The sequence below is a fragment of the Tenrec ecaudatus genome, chromosome 5, assembly GCF_050624435.1.
Source record: "Tenrec ecaudatus isolate mTenEca1 chromosome 5, mTenEca1.hap1, whole genome shotgun sequence".
Taxonomy (NCBI): Eukaryota; Metazoa; Chordata; class Mammalia; order Afrosoricida; family Tenrecidae; genus Tenrec; species Tenrec ecaudatus.
The window spans coordinates 125,503,892-125,527,326 of NC_134534.1; the positions used below are offsets into that span (position 1 = coordinate 125,503,892).

At 39.4% G+C, this 23,435-nt stretch overlaps 1 protein-coding gene and 1 non-coding gene across 2 annotated transcripts in view; both read left to right on the forward strand.

Annotated features, from left to right (window-relative positions):
- CNTN3 (contactin 3) overlaps positions 1–23,435 on the forward strand; it is a 379,845-nt gene that overhangs the window by 102,683 nt on the left and 253,727 nt on the right. The gene's annotated exons all lie outside the window — the stretch shown is intronic.
- Positions 14,709–14,850, forward strand: LOC142449626 (small nucleolar RNA SNORA4). The gene has a single exon (XR_012784757.1). It is a non-coding gene; the product is annotated as a small nucleolar RNA SNORA4 (small nucleolar RNA).

A 23,435-nucleotide genomic window follows, 5' to 3' on the forward strand; every position in this document is an offset into this window, starting at 1 on the left:
ATATCTATACATAACAGAATAAAACTAAAATGGATGCAATTAAAAATTGCGTCACTCTCATTGAAATATAACATTATATAAGTGAATAAAACAAAAATATTCTATTAGTGAATAACACAACATTCTATGCCTAAAAATTAAAGTTAAGTAACAACTCCACCTTAATTTTATAAATATATATAAATATATATCTCCTGACCTATGAAAATTTGTAATCCAGCCACACTCAATTTTGGGTATCCAATTTCTATAATGCCTACTTACATCAATCCATTGCTTTGAGGAGACAATCATGTTCTTTGATATGAAGAATCTTCATTCCATTTTGAACCTTGTAAAGTCTGATTCCATAAGCAAAGTCAAATCAGGTCAGGTCATCCATAAAATCAGCAGCAGCAATATGCACCAGTTCACAGGCTCAAAAATTGGCTCTTTATCTGGTCGGGTTATGGTCAACTCAGTGTGGGCTGCCTCACCTAGCCTCAGCAGGATGCCCATCGGTTTTCTTGCCTACAGACCATGGCCTTCTCACAAATTCTAAACATCTCCAGTTCCCAAGGGCTAGGTTATGCCATGGGCTCAGGTCCCACACAACTCTATGTACTTCAGACTAGCCAGCACGCTCTCATCTTCTTTCGTTCCTGTAAAACAGGTCCATGGGTGTCAGTGACCAGACACAACTCATCTCTGGATTGCTGCATTTCTCCCACTCCACTCAACAGGTGGATTCAGGTGGTCACCCACGAAGTATTTCAGCCTGCTCACAGGCTCCCTTTAATGTTTAGTCCTGGAAAGAAGTTTACTTCATGGTTCCAGTTTTTCCCCAGCTCCTGACAAAAACCGTTACTTCACAATTTTAAAAATCCAAAGATTTCATTTTTTCCCCTTTTCTTCACACTGTAACAGACCCTTCGGCAAGTTTCTTCATCTTTGAATGTGCTCAGCACTCAAGACACTGGGTGCGGCTTAGTTTTCAGAGCCTTCTTTTCAGGCAGGTCCTAAACCCATTCAAAGATCAAATTTTAATGGTCCAAGGCAAGAGGGCTTACAAGCTATCTATTTTCATACTTCCCAATGATCATATCTATCAATCCTTATATAAACAATGATAAATAGAAGAAATCTGTACAAACCTCGTGGAGACAGATCCTAAACTCAATTTTTGAAATAGTCAAGTTCAATCCTGATGTATCTTATCTTAAATCTTATCTAAACTATTCTATTGATATAAAACATGGGATTAGGTCTCTGACAGCATCGAGCCAGAGCCAGGTTTTCTGTTAACTAGCTTGACCTTCTGTCAGCCATTTTCACTAAGCAAGTCTGAGAAATTCAAAGAGTGATTTTGTCCTCTGAGCTCAAAATATATATTAATCATATACATTTCCCCCACTTCACACAGGAATAATGAAAGACTATAACCAAAAAGAATTATCAAAACTTTAACTTCCCATGTTCTTTCCAGAAAACTACCCAGTAAGCTTCATGGACATATCTGACCTCTGGCTAGTCAAAGAAGAAAAGCTACCATGAGGCAGAGGTCAAATAAGCATCCACTCTCCATCTTATGATTTGATTCTCTAGGACCCCCCTGCCGAGGTACCATAATGTGTTATTCTGGGTTGGTACCATAATGTGTTTCTCTGGGTTGACTAAGAAATCTAATCCAGAGACATTCAAATATGTATAAGAAAGAACTTTATATTAAAGAGTAAATGCATATTAAGAAAACATCCCAGTCCAATCAAGATCAAGTCCATAAATCTGATATTAGCCCATAGGTCTGACAACATCTATAAAGTCCTCTTCTGACTCATAAAACACATGCAATGGTGCTGAATGCTGGTAGATCACAGACCAGTGAGTGGAAAGTTTTGTGGATCCAGTGGTGGGTAAGCATCTTAGTTGGTGTGGGTTTTCATGTAGTTCCATATGTGTTGCCATTGGGGATATCAAGCAAAGAGTCTGCGACCCACCTCCAAAGAGCTATTTATCTCCATGGTGCATGCAAATGAGGTCTTCAAGCAGTGAGCTGATTGAAAGACTAAACTCTACCCTTTCACTCTTGATAGTCTCAAATTGGTACAGATTATGTAACTACCACGTTAGCTAAGTACAAGAATGGTTTGTTCTAATAATATGGCAGTGTATAATACTCACCTTCCCAACACAATCACTGAAAACAAAATTGGTGCATAAGGAATTTTGAAGAAAGCTGATGGTGCTGGCTTTTAAAAGATATTGTATATGGGGTTTTAAAGGCTTATATAACAAGTGGCCATCTAGCAGGGAAGCAACAAAGCCCACATGGAAGAAGCACACCAGCCTGTGTGATCAAGAGATATCAACAGGAATAGGTATTAGACGTTCAAAACCAAGCAATCAAATTGATGTGAAGGAGCATGGCCAAAGTGGAGATTCAAAATGCACCTGTCAGATAATTGGACAAAGAATGTCCAAGTGATGATAAATCCAGGGTACAATAAAGAATTCATGAAACACCCTAACTATCCTCTAATTCTCCACTATCTCCCCTTAATATTATGGTCTTTGTTTTACCTAATTAATCTCATTAGACCTTCATATGTGCATTCATGTAATTAAGATTGTTCGATGCATGAAAGCCAAGATACATAAGCCTTCAGAAACAGTCATGGAAATAATGATTCTCTGAGGATGTGGGAAGAAAGAGGGGTAGTGAGGGAAAGGGGAGCTGATAGCAAGGATGACTGTATAACCCTACTCAAGGGAGGAATAAGAGAATTGTTGGTGAGTGGATATATTGGATGGGTAAAGACATGGCAAAATAATAATATAATTGCAATATTAAGAGTTCCTGTGGGGTAGGGTAGGGGAAGGAGGGGATAAAGAGGAGCTGACATCAAAGAGTTCAAGATGAAAGAAAATGGTTTGAAACTCATGTTGGTAGCAATTTCTTGGTCTAATAAATTATGGAATGCTATGACATCTGTAAGAGCTCCCAATAAAATGATTAATATAATTTTTAAAAGAACCAAAAAAATAACAAACCCCATAAACTGTGACTCGTGCATTCAAAGCCCTCAACCCCGCAGTGACAGATTGCCAAAACAAATTCTATGATGTATAAAATATTTTATACTTTATGCTCAGTTGGGATTTATTCAAGGAATATAAAATTGTTTCAACATAGAAAAGCAAACAATGTAATGTGTCATATCAGTATGCTAAAGAAAATCCTACAATCATTCCAATTTATGCAGAAAAAGGAACTATATGATGTACAACACTCATGCATGATAAAAACTAAGTTAGTAATACAAGTTAATCATTTCAACTTAATAATTAGTATCCACAAAAAATGTATTCAATGTTGAAAGAATTAATAATGTCCTTTTAAGATTATAACAATGGCAAAGTTGTTCATTTATATCACTCATACGCAACCTAATAGTAAAAATTCTAGCCACTGCAATAAAACCAGCAAAGTTAATTAAAAACCATACTTCAAGTTTTGTGTGACATTCATACAATCCAAGGAATCAACTAATATGGTTATGAATATGAAAGGATACAGAGCCAAAATATGAGCATTAATCACATTTTTATATCCTGACAATGAGCTAGCTTATTGTGGCAGTTACATAATATACTGTCAACTTGGAGGAAGGGGTGCAATGTAGCCTGTCAATCAGGTCAAAGCCAGAAAGGCTTTTCTGTGGGCCTGGCCTTTTCCTGAAGATTCTGTCCCTACCCTTTCCTGTGGGTGAGACACTTAGAGAGCTGGAGGAGACACATGGAGAACTGTGCCAGTATTTAGATGCTTCCACTGCCACTGGATCCACACGAATTTCTACCTACTCGCCTGTGATCTTTCTGCACTTAGCATCATTGCATGTGCTGTGTGAGTGAAAGAGACATTTATGTACTAGTATCGGAGATATGGGCTAATATCAGTTTTGCAGACTGGATCTGGACTGGGCTGGGGTGTTTTCTCAATATACAGTTGCTCTTTCATATAAAGTTTTTTTCTTATACACACACGAGTATCTCTGAAGTTGTGTCTCTAGTAGTCAACCCAGACTAACACAAGAATAAGTCAAATAAAAACAATAAGATTCAGGAGCACTCCAAAGAAAACGAAATATTTTAGTATACATAATATAGTAAACATACATCAAACCAGTAAGTTGAAAACCTTATAACGCTGATTAAATAAAATGTCTCAATAAATAGAGTGATATACCTTGTTCATAGATTGGAAGATTCAGAATAGTGAAGATGTTAATTTTCTACAAATGTGTGGATAGATTTAATAAAATTCCAGTCAGTATCTCAAAAATTTATGTGTATATTTTTAGACATGCAGAAGCTTTTTCTAAAGCATACAATAGAAGGCCAGCCAAAAAGCCAAAGTCAATTCGAATCCATTCTGACTCACAGTGACCCTATAGAACAGGGTAGGACTGGTTGCTATGTTTTTCTAAGCCTGTACATTTTTTATTGGAGTAGAAAGTCTTGTCTTTGTCATGTGTAGCTGCTGGTGATTTTGAAGTGCAGAGATTGCATTCTTGATGAAGATGCATATAATTTGAATACTCACACTATATGATATTAATTATTACTGCATACCTAAAGTGATCAAGATTGCTCTATTGTTAGAATGATAAACACATAGATTAATGGGACAGAATAGAGAACCAGTAGTAGACCAAAGCTCAACTAATTCTTAACTGAGATGTACTGATGATTCAATGCAAATAAGGATAGACATTCAACAAATACCAAATGATGTTGGTGCAATTAGCTTTGCATGTTTTCAGAGCAGGGCTGGAGTTGGAGGGAAAGGAATGAAGAACTTGATCTACATCTCATACTTAATATAAAAATTAACACCAACTAGATTGAGGTTATATGTAGATCCCTGTGATCGGTCCCCCTTTCTTCTTTTTGTTTTTATTTATTTATTTAAGCATTTTATTAGGGGCTCATAACAACTCTTATCACAATCCATACATATACATACATCAATTGTATAAAGCACATCCATACATTCTTTGCCCCAATCATTTTCAAATCATTTGCCCTCCATTTACGCCCTTTGTATCAGGTCCTCTTTTTTTTCCCCTCCCTTCTCGCTCCCCGCTCCCTCATGAGCCCTTGATAATTTATAGATTGTTATTTTGTCATATCTTTCCCTATCCGGAGTCTCCCTTCCCCCTCTTCTCTGCTGTCCATCTCCCAACTACCATGATCCGAATTCTACCTTGCAGGACTGGATAGGGCAGAGGTTGTACACTGGTGCATATGGGAGCTGGAGGCACAGGGAACCCAGAGTGGACGATACCTTCAGGACCAGGAGTGTGAGGGGCGATGCTGGGAGAGTGGAGGGTGAGTGGGTTGGAAAGGGGGAACTGATAACAAGAATCCACATGTGACCTATCTCCCTTCTTATCAGTGTGCTGTGTTTATGTCATGGGCTTCATTATTGCCTACTTTTCCCTCTGAGACAATGTTATCTTGATAATTGTTTTCCGTGTGTTGACTTCTGGATTCAGTTGGTGTTCTGTTTGTGCTTGGTAGGTGTTCTTACCACAGTGAGTATGTAAGCATTTTCTGTGTGGTCGGATGTCTTATGGAGTCTGTGAGTTTTTCCTTGTCTGGCGATAATCTTACCTCATCATCTAATACTTAATTTGGCAGGATAGAGGGTTCTTGGGATGGTGTTTTTTTTCCTTCAGGTTTGCAAGATGTTACTCACTCTCTCCTTCCTTTCATGGTGTCTGTTGATAGGTCTGAGCATATTCTTACCTGAGTATGAATACCAGTATGTTACCACCATTTTTCCTCCTGCTGGTCTCAAATTTTTCTATTTCCTTGAAGTTGAATAATTTAACTATTATGTTCCTTGGTTAATTCTTCCTGGGTTCTAATTGGTGTCCACTCTGCATCCCATATGAATGTTTGGTTCTCTTTCATTCAGGTGGGGAAATTTTCTTCCAGGAATGCCCTCTTTATTTAGCTGTTGGATTCTTCACTGTGTCTTGTTCTGGAAGACCAATTATTTGAATATTTTTCCTATTCATAACATCATTCATTGATCTAAGGTTTACTTCTGCCTCTTTGATTATCTTGTTTAACTGCCTTTCACATTTGTTGAAGTCTGCCTGATTGTCTGAAAGATCGCTCATATGATTTTCCACCTCTTCTAGTTTGTTGGTGAGTTGTGGTTATCTTGTGCTTTGCTTCTGTTACCTCATCCATTAGTTCTTATATAACCCTTTGATGCATGGACTCCATCCCCTCTATCTTCGACTTCATCTCTTCTGTCATTTCATCGTTTCTCTGCATTGGTTACATCATATCCTGTATTACCTCAAGCAGCATTCTGAAGATTTCTTTTTGTTGAAGATTAACATCTGTTTCTTCGATGACTGTCGTTAGGTTTAGGATTTCTTCCACTATTGCATTTTGTTTTTCTTGTTTTCTCATTAAGGGTGTTGAGTTATGTTGCTATACTCGTGTTGTTTTGGAAGAACTGACTGCCATGTACCGAGGAGACCAAGGGGCCTTGCGCTCTTTCTCTGTTTACTGAAAAAATGTGGATTCAGTGACCACCTGTGGTCTACTGTGATGGTGGTTCAGGCTGCTGCATAGATGAAGTGCCCAGGAACACACTGGCCAGAGTTATTGGAGATCTTTGGAGGGTGTGCTGAGGCTGGCTGTAGATATGGGTCAGGTTGGGTGGGCTTGCAGCATGGGCACGGTTCTAGTCTGGACAGTTTGGTCACACTTTTTGGTCTTTTATAAATTCCCTGTGGAGGCCAAAACTGGTAGAGCAACTTTTGCGCTTGGCTGTGTTTTACAGCCCCTGGATTATCCTGTTTTGTTGTGTTAAAATCCAATGCTGTGCTCTGGGGATCAGACTTCTGCCTCTCTTGCTATTCTAACATAATGCAAATAGAATAGGGCTACATTTCTGGCAAAGGAACACTGTCTGGGATTGTAAGAATTTAATTTTTTTTCTTTTTATACTGGGCTTGTGGTGTGCCTTTGTTTGGGGACTACGCTTCACTGTGCCCCAGTGAAGGGGAACAAGATTATCCAAGTGGTGTGGGGCCAGAATGGTTATGAAATCTTACCAGCTGCACTCCCATGTCACTCCCAGGTCTCCTGCACAGCTATGTCATGGTAAGTATCCCATGGGCTCCTCAATTGCTACAAATTAGTGAAAAATTATCTATCATTATCCATGCTGGCAAACATGGAGCTGGGGAGAGGGAGAAAAAGTGATTGCTGACATAGTCACTTCCCTCCTGGCTGGGGAAGGAGAATAAAAGTGTTGGGTAGATAGCAGAGAGAGGAACTCCAGTGTGAGGTCTTGTGACTAGTTGTCAGAGGCTCTCCACGAGCCTAGGATTATGACCATCTTTAGACAGCATCCTGGGAAAATTACGGATCATTGCGACTTTCATATATTGCATCTATTATGTGTAGGAAGAAGGGGTGGCAAACAATGTCCAACTGTATATGGTAAAGGCCTGGTGGAGCCTGAGGGCAGACGAAGTGAACTGAGAGCATTTCAGCAAGTTATTGCATTGCTTTGTGGGCAAAAATCATATGGGAGATCTGAAACATACCCTAGTACAGTAAATGTGTCTTCCAAATATTGGCCTCCTTGCCTCCTATTTTTCTGATCTAACAACAGGAACACCAGACTGATGATTTCTACCTGGATGCCATCTTGACTTCTCATTGTGTTTAATTCCACTTTTCCGTGAATATATCAAAGGCTCCTCACATATTCAAATGATTACTGTATTGAACCAAATACACCTACGCCAAATTAAAACAAAAGAAAAATAAATAATTCTGTAGTTGGATAAAAATTATATATAATCTGTGGATTATAGTAATGTTAATATCCTGGTTGTAATATAAGCATGGTGTTTAGCATAATATTTCCATGGGAAAGAATCTTTATGCTATACACAGAATCTCTCTTGTTATATTTTGTATAACAAGCAAGTGGGTCTAAAATTACCTTTAAAAAGCTTTAAGTGAAAACTTTATAATTGACTTGGTACGCAGATACGATGTTGGACTTTTCTTCTGTTTCTGAGCAGAAGACACATACCCTAGCGAGGTGTTGAAGATGAAGTTTTAGAAACTGACCCAGATTATGTAAATTATATTAGAATTTGTTTGGTTTTTTTTTCCAGTGTGGTTTGTGGTAACTGAAAGAGAAAAAAATAAGTTACTGGCTATTAGAAATAATAACTAAAGTGCTTGAGTTAAATAATAAGCTATTTGAATTCGAGTTAAGTATTCCAGGAAAAATTTAAAAAATAGGATTTTATGAAACCTAATTAAAGAGGTGATGGCAGGTTTTAACTGGAGAGAATAACCTCATTTGGCACATTAAGTGAAGCTATTTTAAAGGTTAGTGATGTGCTCTAACTGAGAACTAATGGATGAGTAGAGGATGGAGGAGGAAGGTGAAAAAGGAAAGCAAGAACATTTCATTAGAAGGAGTATCATGTTGTAAAATCTAGCAGTGGAAAAGACAACAGGCATTGGGCATTCAAGAGCCTGTGAGAATGTTCACGATTGGACCCCAGCATCTCTAGAAATGAGTGGAGAGACTTAAAGCTGTATAGACAGGCAGGTAAGAGATTCTGCAGGGCTAGTTAAGAAGTCAGTTCATTTGGAAGCCACTGTGGTGGTGGAAACAAGACAATGTGAGATGATTTCTGTATTTGGAATATTGTCATTACTGTTTGCCAGAATGGATTGACCATGGTGGCCTGGAAAAGTATCTTAGCTGTGAAGATGAAGATGGATCAAGTGGTATTCAGATGGAGAATGGACAGAACCTGAAGGTTGATGCAGTTGAGATCTAAGAATCAGTTAAAAATGGCAGGGAGGGAGACCCCTCTTGATCTTGAAAGATACACAGAGTATGGAAAGGCAACGTGAAACAGCTTACCTTCACGGAAGAAATCTTGAGGAAGCACACTAATACCATCAGAGAAATGGGGGTTCTGGGAGCCTTGAGGTGTTCATGCTGTGCAGACTGGTTGGGGAAAGGCTGTGGCTGACTATGATAGGTAGGATTTTCAGTGCCAACCTGGATTTTTACGAATATGTGGGTGGAGTTTAGCCTGTTAATAAGGTCACAGCTTGACTGCAAGGCCACCTGAAATAAATGAGTCACCGGAGGCAGGCTATTCTCTCTATCTGTTTCACCTTCCTGCTGCTGAGCCACACCGCTAAGCCACACACACACAGGTGGAAAATAATTAATACATTTGATTTATGGTGCTGGTGAAAGGCTGATGTTTTTGAAAATATGGTTTTGAAAGTGCCGTGGATTGCCAGAAGCAAAAATAACCTGCCTTAGAGGAAGTACAACCAGAATGCTCCTGGAACATGAGCATGGGGAAACTTTGTACACTTTTGACTCAGGCTCATGAGAGGCCAGTTTCTAGAGAAGAGAATCATTCTTGGAAAAGTAGATGGTTGGTGAGAAAGAAGACCACAACTCTCTGCAGCAATAGGCTCAGCATAACAGAAGTTAGGCGAATGTGCAGGACCGGGCAATGTTTACTTCTTTAATACATCGGATCTCTATGAATTGCAGCTGATTTGGTGGCACCTAATAGTAGAACATCTTAATAGATTTGTTTTACCTGAAGGATTCATGCTTGGGACAGTATGGCCCAATTTTATGGGGTCACTTTCAGTTTAAACCTGTTTGTTGGCTTTCTGACTGGTTATGGCCTGTTGTCATTTTCAAACGTGCCTTGGTATGGATAAAGAATTGTACATTCCACCTCAGCCAGCAAGGGTATGCACATCAGCGAACAAAGAATATGCTTTGAGGAGTAGTCATACATACCTAACCCTGTGTGCATTCCTGGGTTATAGTTAGCACAAACAGCTAACTGTAGTCAAAAGGTTGGCAGTTCAAATCTACCATCTACCCAGTAGCAGTGTGGATGAAAGGCTCATGCTCGTCTAAAGACTATAGCCAACTGAACCGTAGAGAGCAGTTCTACTCTGGAGAACATGGCGGCCCATGATTCAGAATCAACCCCATGGCAATGGACTTGTGGGGTTTTGAGAATTTGCTCTTTCTATGGACAGAATTTTCCATATGGGATTAACAGGACTTCTTTTGTTCCCCTGATGTTCCTATTGGGTGCAGTTGTGTTTCATCTGTGGAATTAAATAACAAGTCGTTCTAGGCATGGTAAATTGTGTAACTACTCAAATGCCTGATGATGATTGTCAGGAAGTTCAGAATGAAATTTGTGATGTGAATATAAGTAGATTGAGCTTTATAATCCTTTTTAACTATGAATATATCTGATTTTAAATTTCTGTTACCCTTATAGTTTCTTGTTGTGCATTAATTGAGCTATCATTTCGAGCCTAGTGAAATTCCTTCTTACTTAAGAATTCAATAAAAAAATGTAGGCAACCTTATATTCTCTCAGAGTTTATTTAAACTATGGAAAGTGGAAGATGCCTTTTTTCCCATAGTGAGTGCATACATAACCCATGGTTTACGTATTGTAAGAATTCATGAGAGGTGCAAAACATTAACACACTCAGTTGTTAACCAAGAAGTTGGAGGTTTGCGACCACCCCCTCCCCCCCGAGGTGCCTCAGAGGAAATCTGTATGACCACTTTTAAAAATCAGTCTCTGACAATCATGTGAAGACCTGTTCTGTTGGACATTCATGGAGTCATCATGAGTCAAGTCACTTGACTGCAGTTTGTTTAAGTGGCGGGGGCTGCATAATACTTTTACTTCATACTAAATATAGTATTTTAAATTTTAGCAACAGGTATTTTGTGTGTGTGTGTGTGTGTGTTGTGAGAGAATCTTTTTAATATATCTGAGGTAGATGATATTGTATTTTTCCTATTTACAGGTGAAAATATTGAGTTACAAAGGTGATTTACTTTTGGTACATAATTGATTAAATATAAATGCAAACCTTTGTTGCTTACCAGTAAGCTAAAGACTCAAGTCATCCTCATAGCCTCTAAACATCTCTCTTAACAGAAAGTTATTTTCTGGTTATTAATGTTACCCATTTAATTGTTTGTGAACACCCATTAAAACTGTTTAACTGTAAAGACACTTATACTAAATCCTGACTTTTTTATATCCTATCAAGTCAATTATATAATATTTGTCATAAGATTCTACTTATGACTTAATGAAATTAAAGAAAGATAGATGGCTAACTCATAATGGGATGTTAATTTTGTTTATCACATGGTCTTATAAAATATAATATTTTACGATTAGCTTATTGTAGTATATTTGTGGAAGTTTTATAAATGCTATTTTATTTGCCTTCAGAATTATTTTTATGCTTTGTTTTTATAGTAAGTAGAATGTATATAAAAATATTCTGTGTAGATAGAGTTTATTTTTCCTTGGAGTATACTAGATAATTTGCTATTCCACTATAAAAGAAGTATTTCTGAATCTAGATAGATGAAATGAATACCACATTTCCATTGCCAAAAAGTTTTCCCCAAGTTATAACAAGAGAAAATTTTTAAAAAGGGTTTGTTTTTAAATTGAAAATATGAATTAGCTACACGAAAATGTCTTACTATTTTGCTTCCCATTTAAAGAAATGCTCATTTACTCAATGATTTAGACAATTTACTTTCCACCTCTGACACCAATATGAGTATCAGGTGCGATCCCCAACACATATCACCTAAAGCTAAGTGAGCAGATTATCATTTTTGGTGTGTTTTCATCTCTTCCTACACAATGACTTTGTTACAATTTTAGCATTATACTTTACAGCTCTAGATGAAACACATAGTTTTTCTTACCTGTCTCTGAACAGATAAGAATGCAGACAAGAACCTTCTGAACCCAGGAATCCTACATAATCATACCAGGTTGCCAAGTAGACGTATCTGTGGAGCTGGTTTTGGGATTCCCCAGATTTTGAATTCTTCTTCTACTACAGTGCCTTTGTGATAAAATGCTCCTGGCTTAGGAAAATGTTAGGGATCCTGTACACCAGCTGATAAGAAGTTACGATTGAAGGTGCTTGGATGGCTTTTCTTTATTTTTTTGTGATAGATCAATTTCATCTTAAAATAATATGTGTTCATATAAAATATTAATGGTATGCCATAAAGAGAACACTTCCTTTCTAGCTATACAGCCTTGGTTGTCAAGCAGAATTCGGTATATGCGTACACAAGCATATAATGTACATTGTTCTTGCTGATAGTTTAGTCCATTTCAATTCATAGAGATTTTTGGCAGCATAGAACATGCTCATTGGGTTTCTCAGCTACAATATTTTTTTTTCTTTAATCATTTTGCTGGGGACTCATAGATCTTATATCCATCCATACATCCATTGTGTCAAGCACATCTGTACATTTGTTGCCATCATCCTCTTCAAAACATTTTCTTTATATTTGAGCTCCCCATGTTTTCCTCCCTCCATCTTGCTCCCAGTCTCATGTACCCTCGATAATTTATAAATTATTATTTTCATGTCTTACCCTGACTACCCTGTTTCTGTTGTTCTGTACACTTTACAGAAGCAGATTGCCATGCATTTCTCCATCAGAGTCCCCTCATGGCTTCTTAACCACCAACTTTTCACTTAGCTGTTGCTCCACCAAACCCGAGAACCAATCCACTGCCACCACATGGATTCTGACTCATAGCGACTCATTGCAGGGCTGCTACCCAGAAGGCCAGTAGTTCAACTTCAGCAGCTGTATCTCAGGAGAAAGACTAGGCTTTTACAATCTTGAAAACCCACCGGGGGCAGTTCTACCCTGTCTTGTTGGGTGGCTAGGAGTTGGTGCACCAGGGATCTTTATGTATTATTGCTATAGATAATTTAAGGTACTTATACCCAATCCACTTCGCGGCACCTTACAATGTGCATTTAATACTTCGAAGTTTGCTCTGTGTTAGATTGATGGCTCCCCTGGCCCTTTCACAGCTGTGTATCTATCGGTAACATTGACCAATAATGTCACAGTGCGCCTCCCCAGATCACCCCATCAGCTACTCCTGGAAATTTGTCAGAAATGCAAATCATCAGCCCTTACCTTCAACCTACTAAATCACACACTTAGATGACCCTATGGATTAGCCGTAAATGAGTCTTTTAAAAAGCATGCTAAGAACCAGGGCTTCAGGAAAAAAATTTTTTTTCTTGTTCTTCTTCATGATTTCCTCCTCAACATCATTTAGGTTTTGTTTGCCCTTTGTCTATGACACCTGCTTCAGCTGCCACGAATATCTGTGCATAGGAGCTTACGCGAGAGTGACAGAAATGTGTCCAATTGATTTGAGGAAAGAGCAATTCAGGCAACCACCGGCAATGTGTGAGGTATTGTCTTCATATTCCAGAGGCAATCTTTCTGGATATTTCCATTTATATTTTCTATTGTTTGGATGACTTAAAAAAATATCCAAATATGTACTTTGAAAATATTAAAAGATTTCAAAAAGCTTGTGGGGGAAAAACGAAGGTGAAGCATAGTAGCATTTTTCCATGAAGTGTTTCAAGCCCTTGCCTGTGTCTTAATATGACCTATAAAATAATTTCTACAAAAAGATGCTAATCATTATCATTTATTGACAGCCTGTCATATTCCATAGACACAAGTCATTTAAATTTTGCATAACATTTATTAGCAAAGTGTTAGTCTCTTATTTTAGATGAAGGTAGAGATAGGGTGAAAGTAATGTAAAATCTTGCTATTAAATGAATATTTCTTTGAGTCTTTGTGTCAGTTTGAACCCCATATGGGAAAGTGGAACAGCCCACCGGGTGCTCTGGGCTGGTCATCTGTATGGAAGCAGGTGGCCAGTTCTCTGGCTCTGACGAGCCTCTGAGCGGGACCATTCCGCTCCCAGCCATTGTCCCCCCAGGACTCCTAATTAGATGACCGCATCCTTACTAAATGCTCATAGCAAGTTATAAAATGACAGAAAATGCCGCAGTTGCTTTTTGGAGTAGTATGTAATCAAAGGTGCCATATGTGTCCAAAACGTAGTTTTCTAAGAATATGCCTCTGACTGTGTGGTTCAAGGTAAGTATATTGGGTTTGCTATATGATGGGATATCTCAATATCCATTCTGAATATTTGGGAGATCAGTTAATCCAAGTGACTTTTGATAAATGTTGGATCTAAATGCCTTTAATCAACTCAGACTTCTTATAATTTAATGAAATATTCGATATGCATGAAGGCTTTTCTTTAAAATGCTTGACCTTCAGCTACCAGGAATTACTTGAATGTTAGGTTTGACATTTCATACACAGATCCAGAGCTACTCCCTGCCCCTACTCCCACATGCTGAATCTGAATCTTCAGGAGTAGGGCCTGGGAAACTTCATTTTAATTTTGCTTTTCCATCAGCAATTATAAGCTGAAGTGGATTTTATTCTTCTCTAAAAATTGATTGCTGGTTTTTTTAATTAAATTGAGCAAAATGATAAAGGAGACTAGTGTTCTAAAAGAGTATAAATAATTCAGATTCAAACACTTTATTGCAGTGATATGATTTACTTAAGACTTAGAACCTCATCTAAAATGATTCAATTAATTTTCCGTACTTTTCACTCGCTTCATGCTTCTTGTGGGAGAAGCTTAGTTGTAAAATGGCCCCAGACCTCGTACAAGAAGCCACAAAGAGTCGACATTCTAGCAAAAGTTGATTTTGGGAGGCAAGAGTTTTTTAATGAGCTTTAGCACTTGGGGCTGTTTGGGAGAATAAAGTGAAGACCACCCTCCACAGTGGGCAATACCACTTAGTGTAGCTCGCTACTATTTTGTGGCCTACATTAAAAAAAAAAGAAATGACATTCTTCTTTATATTTCTTCCTGATTTATACATCTATGACTTCTAAAATGACTTGAGTTGGTTTCCAGAAGGAACTTAATATAAGACTGGACAAGCAATGAAACATGGAAGGACCCATTTATAGAGAGGGAGGCATCTGGGAGCCATTGTTTCCAACAACTGGGAAGTATCCCGATAGCTAAAACCAAAATGGAAATACATTGCTTTATAAATGTATCTTGTTGATAACGAGCATACACAATTAATGAAAGGGTAAGTTTGCACTGAGAACTAAACAAAGAGCGAACATGAAGTCCATGCATAGCAGAGAGAACAGGAATGTCAATGAATGCCTGGCAAAGATAAAGAAAAACACCATGAGCTGTACTGTTGTAAACCAAGAAGGCATTTTTATAACTATAGACATCATTTACTCTCTCTAATCGAATAGTTTCAGAGCAACCCTATAGAACAGGGGAGAACTGCACCCGAGCGTTTCCTAGACTGTCGATCTTTACACGAGTGAAAGGTCTCATCTGTCTCATGTGAGAATGGTGGGAGGTTTTGAACTGCTGGCCATTTGCTTAACACCCAACTTGTAACCCACTATGCCACAGAGCCCCTTATTATAGCTACAGAAATACTGTTTTCTTGGGGACGTTACTTGTTGTTAGTTGCCATGCAGTGGATCCCTACTCATGGGGCCCCCAGTATGCAGACTAGAGCTGCTTCATGAGCTTCCAGTCTGTCCTCCGAAGCTCCCCTGGGTGCATCCAAATCGCCTGCCCCTCCACTAATAGTCCAGCACTTAACCCTTTGCACCACGGCTAATATTTTAATGTTTATCTTGCCTCTGTATCTGTTATCTCTTTTAATTCTCACAAAACTCTAGGAATGTAGGTAAGCTTCTCTTCCCTTCTTTTTACAGCTGAAGAACCTTAGGTGCAGAGAGGCTTAACAGTTTCTGTGGTTTTTTCAGATGGAGGAGCTTTGGCGGCCCCATGGCTAAGCATGCGGTCAGTCCTTTGCACCGCCAGCTGCTCTGTACACAGTACAGCCTTGGGAACCGTGCAGGACAAGTTACTCCTTCCCCCTGAGTCAGAATCCACTCAACGGTAGCAGATCTAGTCAGAGTCATCTAAGCTGTTTGTGTTGGGGTGCAATACGCTACAACAATATAGTATACATGTTGACAGCAAAAACAGTTGAGAACACAGTGTTTCCATGAATAGAATCTTTCATTTTCTGACCAAGAAAAATATCTTAATCACATTCCTGCTGCCACAAGATGAAAACCTAGTCTCTGGTGTCTCTGATGTCACTGTATACTGTTGCTTAAAAGAAGCCTACCTGGTTAAGCGTCTTGTCAGCATACACAGAACAAAAGCTGTTCTGGAATGGCTGCACAATCAGGACGAAAGCAAAGTTGCACTGTTTCTCACGTAGATTCCAGTCTTACTCACTTCCATGCGGTTGTGAATTATAGAAACACTTTCAGGAAGAGAAATTAAGTACTCTGCCCAGACAAGATCTCAAACGCATGTCGAGAGATTGCATATGTAATTATCATAGACCCTAGAGTGCTTCCTCTATGTAGCATTAAGATAAAATTTTAAACTGCAAAGTCTTGAAGCACATGTTCCCACCTGACTGCTTCCTCCATAAAATGATACCAGGCAATGAGATGCCTGGATCCTCCAATTCATGCCGGCCTGTGTCCTGCTGGGTGTGCAACAATGGATTATTCCCCAAGAGCTGGGGGAAAATGACCTATTGAGATTGTTTAAATCTTTTCATTAAATAATGGTGATATTTCTCAAATAGAGTGGCTTAATTTAGATTCCAAAAGATACTTGCTCCTACTGGTAGGAACTAGAGTCCCTGCCATTCCCCGCTTCTGAAAGAATGATCTCTGCAAATGAGAGCATTTATTCCCAAAGAGAAAGCGTGTGATAAACCATAATTTTGAAAATAGGCCAAGGCGTAAGGAGTATCATCAATCACATTGTTGAAAACAAAACAAAGTGCCAAGCCCTTTGATGAAATACAGTTCAACAAAGTTGGGGAGCATTCTAGTAAGTATTATTTGCCATGGCGCCCTTGCCCTCATTTTGCTGAGTTAAGATGTGTCCTTGTAGTTCAGTTTGGATGCTACCTGCAAGGTCAGTGGTTCAAACCTACCAGGTGCTCACAGGAAGGAATTTGAGGATCCTTGGTCCCATAAAAATTAATAGTCTCAGAAACCCTACGGAGCAATTCTACTCTGCCTTGCAAGGTTGCTACAAGTTTATATCTGTTCGATGGGAATAAGCTTTGTTTAGTTAATCGACTAGAAATGTCTTTAAGAGCAATGAGAATGACATCTCTCTCCAGATCCAGTTACCACCCTTCCATTTGGTCCAAGAGGCCCATGTGGTGATGACATCAAAAATGCCCCTTCTCTTTTGGCTTCTGGTGCTTTGGGTTGTTTGGAACAAGATGAGAAAATGGAAAGTGGGAACAGAATTGGTTTAGTCTATTGTCTAAGAGCCCTCCTGGTGGAAGCCGTGTCTCCTGCATCAGCCACTGCTCTCCATTTGGCTACCCTGTCTGGATTCTGGAAATGTCTCCGGCCTCATCTTTAAGATCTGAGTGTGCTGCTGATGCCCAGCTGTCGCCAAGTCTGCAGGATTGTCACTAATCCCTTGTTGGCTTTCCTAAACCTCGATCACACTGTCCTCAAATAACCTCATTTAATGCGCCATCTGTACACTGCTAGGGGCCTGATCATGCAAGTCTATGAAATAATCGTCAGTGGAACAAAAGAAGGAAAAAGATCATTGAAACTTTCAAAGTACTTTGTATTACATTCACATGTAAGACATAGTATGGGGTATTTTATATATAAGATAATAAGCTAAAATGTACTACTTTGTTCTAGATTGCAAAGAAGCCTATCTGAGTAAAAGTAAAACCATTCCATCTGAGCCTGATCTCTCAGAATGTATGTATCAATACTTTGACTTCAAGAAGCAAAATATTCTAAAGGACCATTATTAAAATATATATTGTAAATCATATATGTAATTTAAAATATTCCCATAGACACATGGGAATGAAAGAAATGAGATAAAATGAAATTAAATTTAACAACATAGTATATTTTACTCACTATGCCCAAAATATGAGAGGAAACTGTTTTATGGCTACAAAATCAGTAAACTGCTGCCCTCAAGTCGATTGAGACTCATAGTGACTGTACGGACTGAGTGAAACTGCCCCCAGGGCTTTCCAAGACTGTACATTTTATGGGAGGACAAATCTCATCTTTCTCAAGTAATTTTGAACGGCTAACTTGGCCGTTAGCAGCCCAATGCTGTGAGCATGCCACTGAGGTGCAGGCTCTTACAAAATCAAGGTCACCTTTATTAAACAAAAACATCACAATCTGAAGATACTTTTTCCCATGGATCTTCCATTCAGTGCTGTACAGTTCTCACGGCAGCGTTTCATGGCCACCGACCTTCCTTGAAGAAGTCTGCTCCTTTTGGTTTACATCATATCAAAACAGACTTAATTTTTTTCTCCTCCAAGGGCCTCAAATTGACTTCCTTCTCACTATTTTCTCAGTCTTGGGAACAAAAAGAAGTCTGAAGGGGTAAGGCATGGATGGTCGGGTAAATGGAGTTAAATTTTAAACAAAATTCTCGTAGGGCAACCCTGCTCTCTTCAGTGAAATAGCAGGTGTTTGGTTCTGATGGGAAAAAAATTCCTTGTGATTATTTCCTGGCTACTTTCCTCATCAATGCAATTTTTAATTTTCTTAAAACTTCTCCTTTATAAGTCCTTGTAGTCATTCTGTGATGTTTACGGAAAAGCTATCAAAATCACCCTTTTGGAATTGCAGAAAATAGTCAGCATCACCTTCTTCGCCGACCTCACTGACTTGCATTTAACTGGCCCAACGTATCCAGTCAGAGGTGGACAGCTTGTCTGCACCTATCTGCTCTATGACAAGGAAATGTCTAAGCACGTTGTCTTCCAATATAAACCATGGCATGTGTGAACTGGAGCCATAATATTAGTCCTTGTGAGCTACTCTCATATTATCTCAACATGCAACCAGTACATCAAATATTAACACGGCATTTAAAATGATATTTTTCCTAGCAAAATTTAGAAATGTAGTATATACTTTATATTTTGAAACATGCAACATTCCAAGAATTCAATAGTCAAACTTGGCCAGTGATCATTGGACCAGCGCCTCTAAAGTTTATGATATCAAATGATACATAAGCCATCCCTTAACAGTTCGAATAAAAATAAACCTAAATCTGCCAATCTTTGAAATTGAGTTAATCTCTTTTCTGCAACAATTAATACCTGAAATACATTTAGTGTCTGGTGCACAGCAACCCGCAAATGTTAATTGTGTAGTGAAAACCCTACTAAGGTGGTCTAGAGAAGTATAATTCTATTCTGTGATGAGAGAACTGAGTCAGAAAATAAATGGCTTGCTGAGATTTTCAAAGCTTTTAGAAAAGAAGTCATGAATTCAAACCCAGTTCTGATTCACAAACCAGTCCACTCGAGCTTGCCCCTTAAGGGTCTAACTAGAGGTAGGGTGGTTTGAACTGTAGGAGTTGACAGTGGGGAAGGGGCAGAAAATCTCAAGTCTGCCATGGCTTGCATTTGCTAGGTGACAGGACTGTGAAAGAACTAATATCAAGAAGACTTGGACGTAGAGCAGAGCTGCCACATATTGTGATGGTTGAGCACTGCCCAACCGCTGACAGTGCCGTTCACATCACGGCCCGGAAAGATGCTGCTCTGAACTACACAGCACACAACCTGGACAGTCACAGGGATCAGCCCGAGTTCAGGTTCATTTGCGGCAACAGCTCATGAACTTAAGTCCATTATTGTACACGCCCTCCTCCCCTTTCCAAACAGAAGGCTTGTCTACACCATCACAGAGGCCTTGGCTTGTCCTGTGATTCTTAGTGATAAGAGCACATCTTGTCCTGCTAGCATTACGGCCGCATTCTTCAAACGTGTTGCCCTTGCGCTGGCAAGACACATTCAGAGGGGGCATAAAATGTACTGCTTTCCATCATCAGGCCCTGGGAGTGCTGCTGCTGGCTTACTGGCATGGTGAAGTATGTCTTTTTAAAGCATTTCTATCTAATTGTATTGATTCTACTAGAAGGCATTCATGAAATGAGAGATTTTTACTGTTTTCATACATTATTGTCAGAAGACTGTGGCATTTTAGAAATGTAGATCGCAAACATCACTTAAGTTCCTGAGTAAAATTTGTTGTTAGTGCATTAGATGTTATGAATGCCATTAGGGGGATCAAGTCTCCAGCAAGCAGTAGTCTTCGTGGGGAAAACTCTACAGCTGTCTTGGCACTACATGCTTTGTTGAAGCTATTCCACTTCTGACTTCAGAAGAGAGAGCTGTACTTAATTGCTTGTATTCCACCATTTTATCATCTTTCTATATTGGTATGTCTGGAGCTGTGTGTAAGGTATTTGGTGCTATGAAGCAATGATGGCATACTATGTTGCCTGCTGAGTTTCTTTCCTTTTCTTTCCATAACCATTTTATTGGGAGCTAATACAGATATCATATCATTTCATAGTTAATCACATCAAGCATGATGGTACAGCTGCTACCTTGCTACCACAGTTTCAAAACACTCTCTTCCTTCATGTGCTCCTTGATATCAGCTCCCCTTACCAGCTCACCCCTCACTCCACCCCACAAGCACCCTTATTCCACTGTCCCTCTAGGTTCATCAACCCTGGGTTTCAGATGCGAAAATACCCTGAAACACATGTAACACACATTAAAGAGGGCTACTTCCAAAGACAAAATACATCAGAGTTAAACCAATATGAAAAAAAGCCAAACCAGAAACTGCTGCAAACCAGATCAGGCCCACCATGTATCAGAGGGATGTAAGTGATAAGGTTTTAACCATTCACGTCCGGTTTATCCTTTTGATTTCTTATAGCCATCCTCCAATACACTCTCTTTGGTGACAAGTTCATTCCCATCCCTCCATTATGGATAGAGAAAAATCACTGGAGGTTCATTTCCTGTACAGATCTCAAAAATCAATCTCAGCTTCCGTTGTCATCCATAGACTTCTGCAAACCAAATCTCACAATTTGGGCTCTGATACTCTTCCCTCCTTCAGGGTCAGGTTTATGACTTACCATTCTTGGGACACAGATGTTGGGGTGCTTCTTTCATGTTGACTTTGCTGACCTCTCACTTAGATGACTGCTTGCTTGAACACAAGCCTTTAGGACACTAGATACCATTATATTCGGTAGCTGAAAACCATCTAATCTCCTCACCACACTTTGCTCAAGCACCCATGTTTCTGTGTTCCCTTCCTGAGGGCGACTATCCAGCAGGGCCAGGTTGTAAGAAATAATTCTTCCTAAAATCCATTCCTGCATCTATGTGTGTGTTTTTGGTTTTATCTACCTTCAGCTCCTTTTGAGACCTCCTTGTTAATTTTTTAAATCATTTTATTCGGGGCTCATACAACTCTGATCACAATCCATACATATACATACATCAATGTGTAAAGCACATTTGTGCATTCGTCACTCTCATCATTCTCAAAACATTTGCTCCCTACTTAGACCCCTGACATCATGTCCTCATTTTTCCCCTCCCTCCTTACTCTCCCCTCCCTCATGAACCCTTGATAATTTATAAATTATTTTGTCATATCTTGCTCTGTTCCACGTCTTCCTTCACCCACTTTTCTGTTGTCTGTCCCCCAGGGAGGAGGTCACATGTAGATCCTTGAAATCGGTTCCCCCTTTCCAACCCACCCTCCCTATGTCCTCCCATTATCGCCACTCTCACCACTGGTCCTGAGGGGATCATCTGCCCTGGATTCCCTGTGTTTCCAGTTCCCATCTGCACCAGTGTGCATCCTCTGGACTAGCCAAACTTGCAAGGTAGGATTCGGATCATAACAGTGTGTGTGTTTTGGGAGCGGGGAAGGAGGGGGAGGAAGCATTTAGGAACAAGAGGAAAGTTGTATTTTTCATCGTTGCTTCATCACACCCTGATTGACTTGTCTCCTCCCCAAGACCCTTCCGTAAGGGGATGTCCAGTGGCCTACAAATGGGCTTCGGGTCTCCACTCCGCACTCTCCCTCTCATTCACTATGGTAAGATTTTTTGTTCCGATGATGCCTGATACCTTCGACACCTTGTGATCACATAGGTTGGTGTGCTTCTTCCACATGGCCTTTATTGCTTCTGAGCCAGATGGCTGCTTGTTTACCTTCAAGCTTTTAAGACCCCAGACGCTATATCTTTTGATAGCCGGGCACCATCAGCTTTCTTCACCACATTTGGTTGTTCACCCTCTTTGTCTTCAGGGGTTGTGTCGGGAAGGTGAGCATCTTAGACTGCCAATTTAATAGACGAAAATATTCTTGTTAATTTTTGGTAGAGAGTGTTATTGACCATATTCCTGAAGTATAAAGATCTTCTCATATTGTTCTTTGTTAGCCCCTGGTACTAACTGGAAACCATAGAGAGGGATATTGGGCCGATATAGGCTAACTACATATTGAAATACATGAATTATTCACTTAGACACAATCAAACTTTTCATGGCTGGTTGTTATTTACACAAACAATGGGAGTTGTTTTTCAGGGAATATTTATAATAATAATCAGTTACAATGTCTGTCCAAGATCTTCAGGAATAATAAGTATAATAATATAGCATATGGGGCATTCATGTAGTAAGATAAGGATGTTTCCACTGAACCTACACTTGCTAAAGCTGTCTTCTGCCTCTTCAAACACCCCAAATATTCTGTCCTAAATCCTCAGGTTACAGATGTGTTGGAGGTAGAGTCCTGTTTACCTAGTGGTATTATTAAATCGAATCTCTCTAGTACAGCCTTTGGATTGTGTTGTGCATCTTTAAGATCCAGTATTCAATTCCCCAAAGTTCTATGTCACTTGGCCTGGGTCCCCAGGTCGTGTCCAGAAACTCGGACCTATGTGGTTTATTCAGTGCCTATTACCAGGTATACTAACTGCAAGGTTAGCCATTCAAATCCACCAGAAAATTGAGGCTTTCTACCCCTGTAAGTTCTCTGAAACCCATAGGGGCAGTTCTGGGCTGTTCTACCCTATGCAATAGTGACAGTGTGAATCATAAACAACTTGGTGGATGTGATTTTGATCTGGAATTTTAAAATAAATATTCAAAATCATTTATATCTCCTAATTTTACCCATTTATGGATCCCCCCCTTTTTTTTTTACATCTCAGCCTGATTTTTCCGAGTTATCCTACCCCATGCAGCCACGTGGTCTCAGAGGGTTTTGTTTTTGTTTAATGTTTTTAAGGAAAAGCAGTTATTCTTTTGTTTCTTATTTTCCCTTCCTGGGTTGAATGGGGCTCTGGTCGGGCAGCAGTGAGAAAGCCCAGCTGCTGACTAACATGTTGGCTGTTGGGATGAGCAGTCCTGGAAAGAGTGAAGGGGGCAGAGGACAGGGCGGAGTTTCAGCCTGTTCATGTAAGGTCCCCATGCCCCAGAGTTACCTTGCT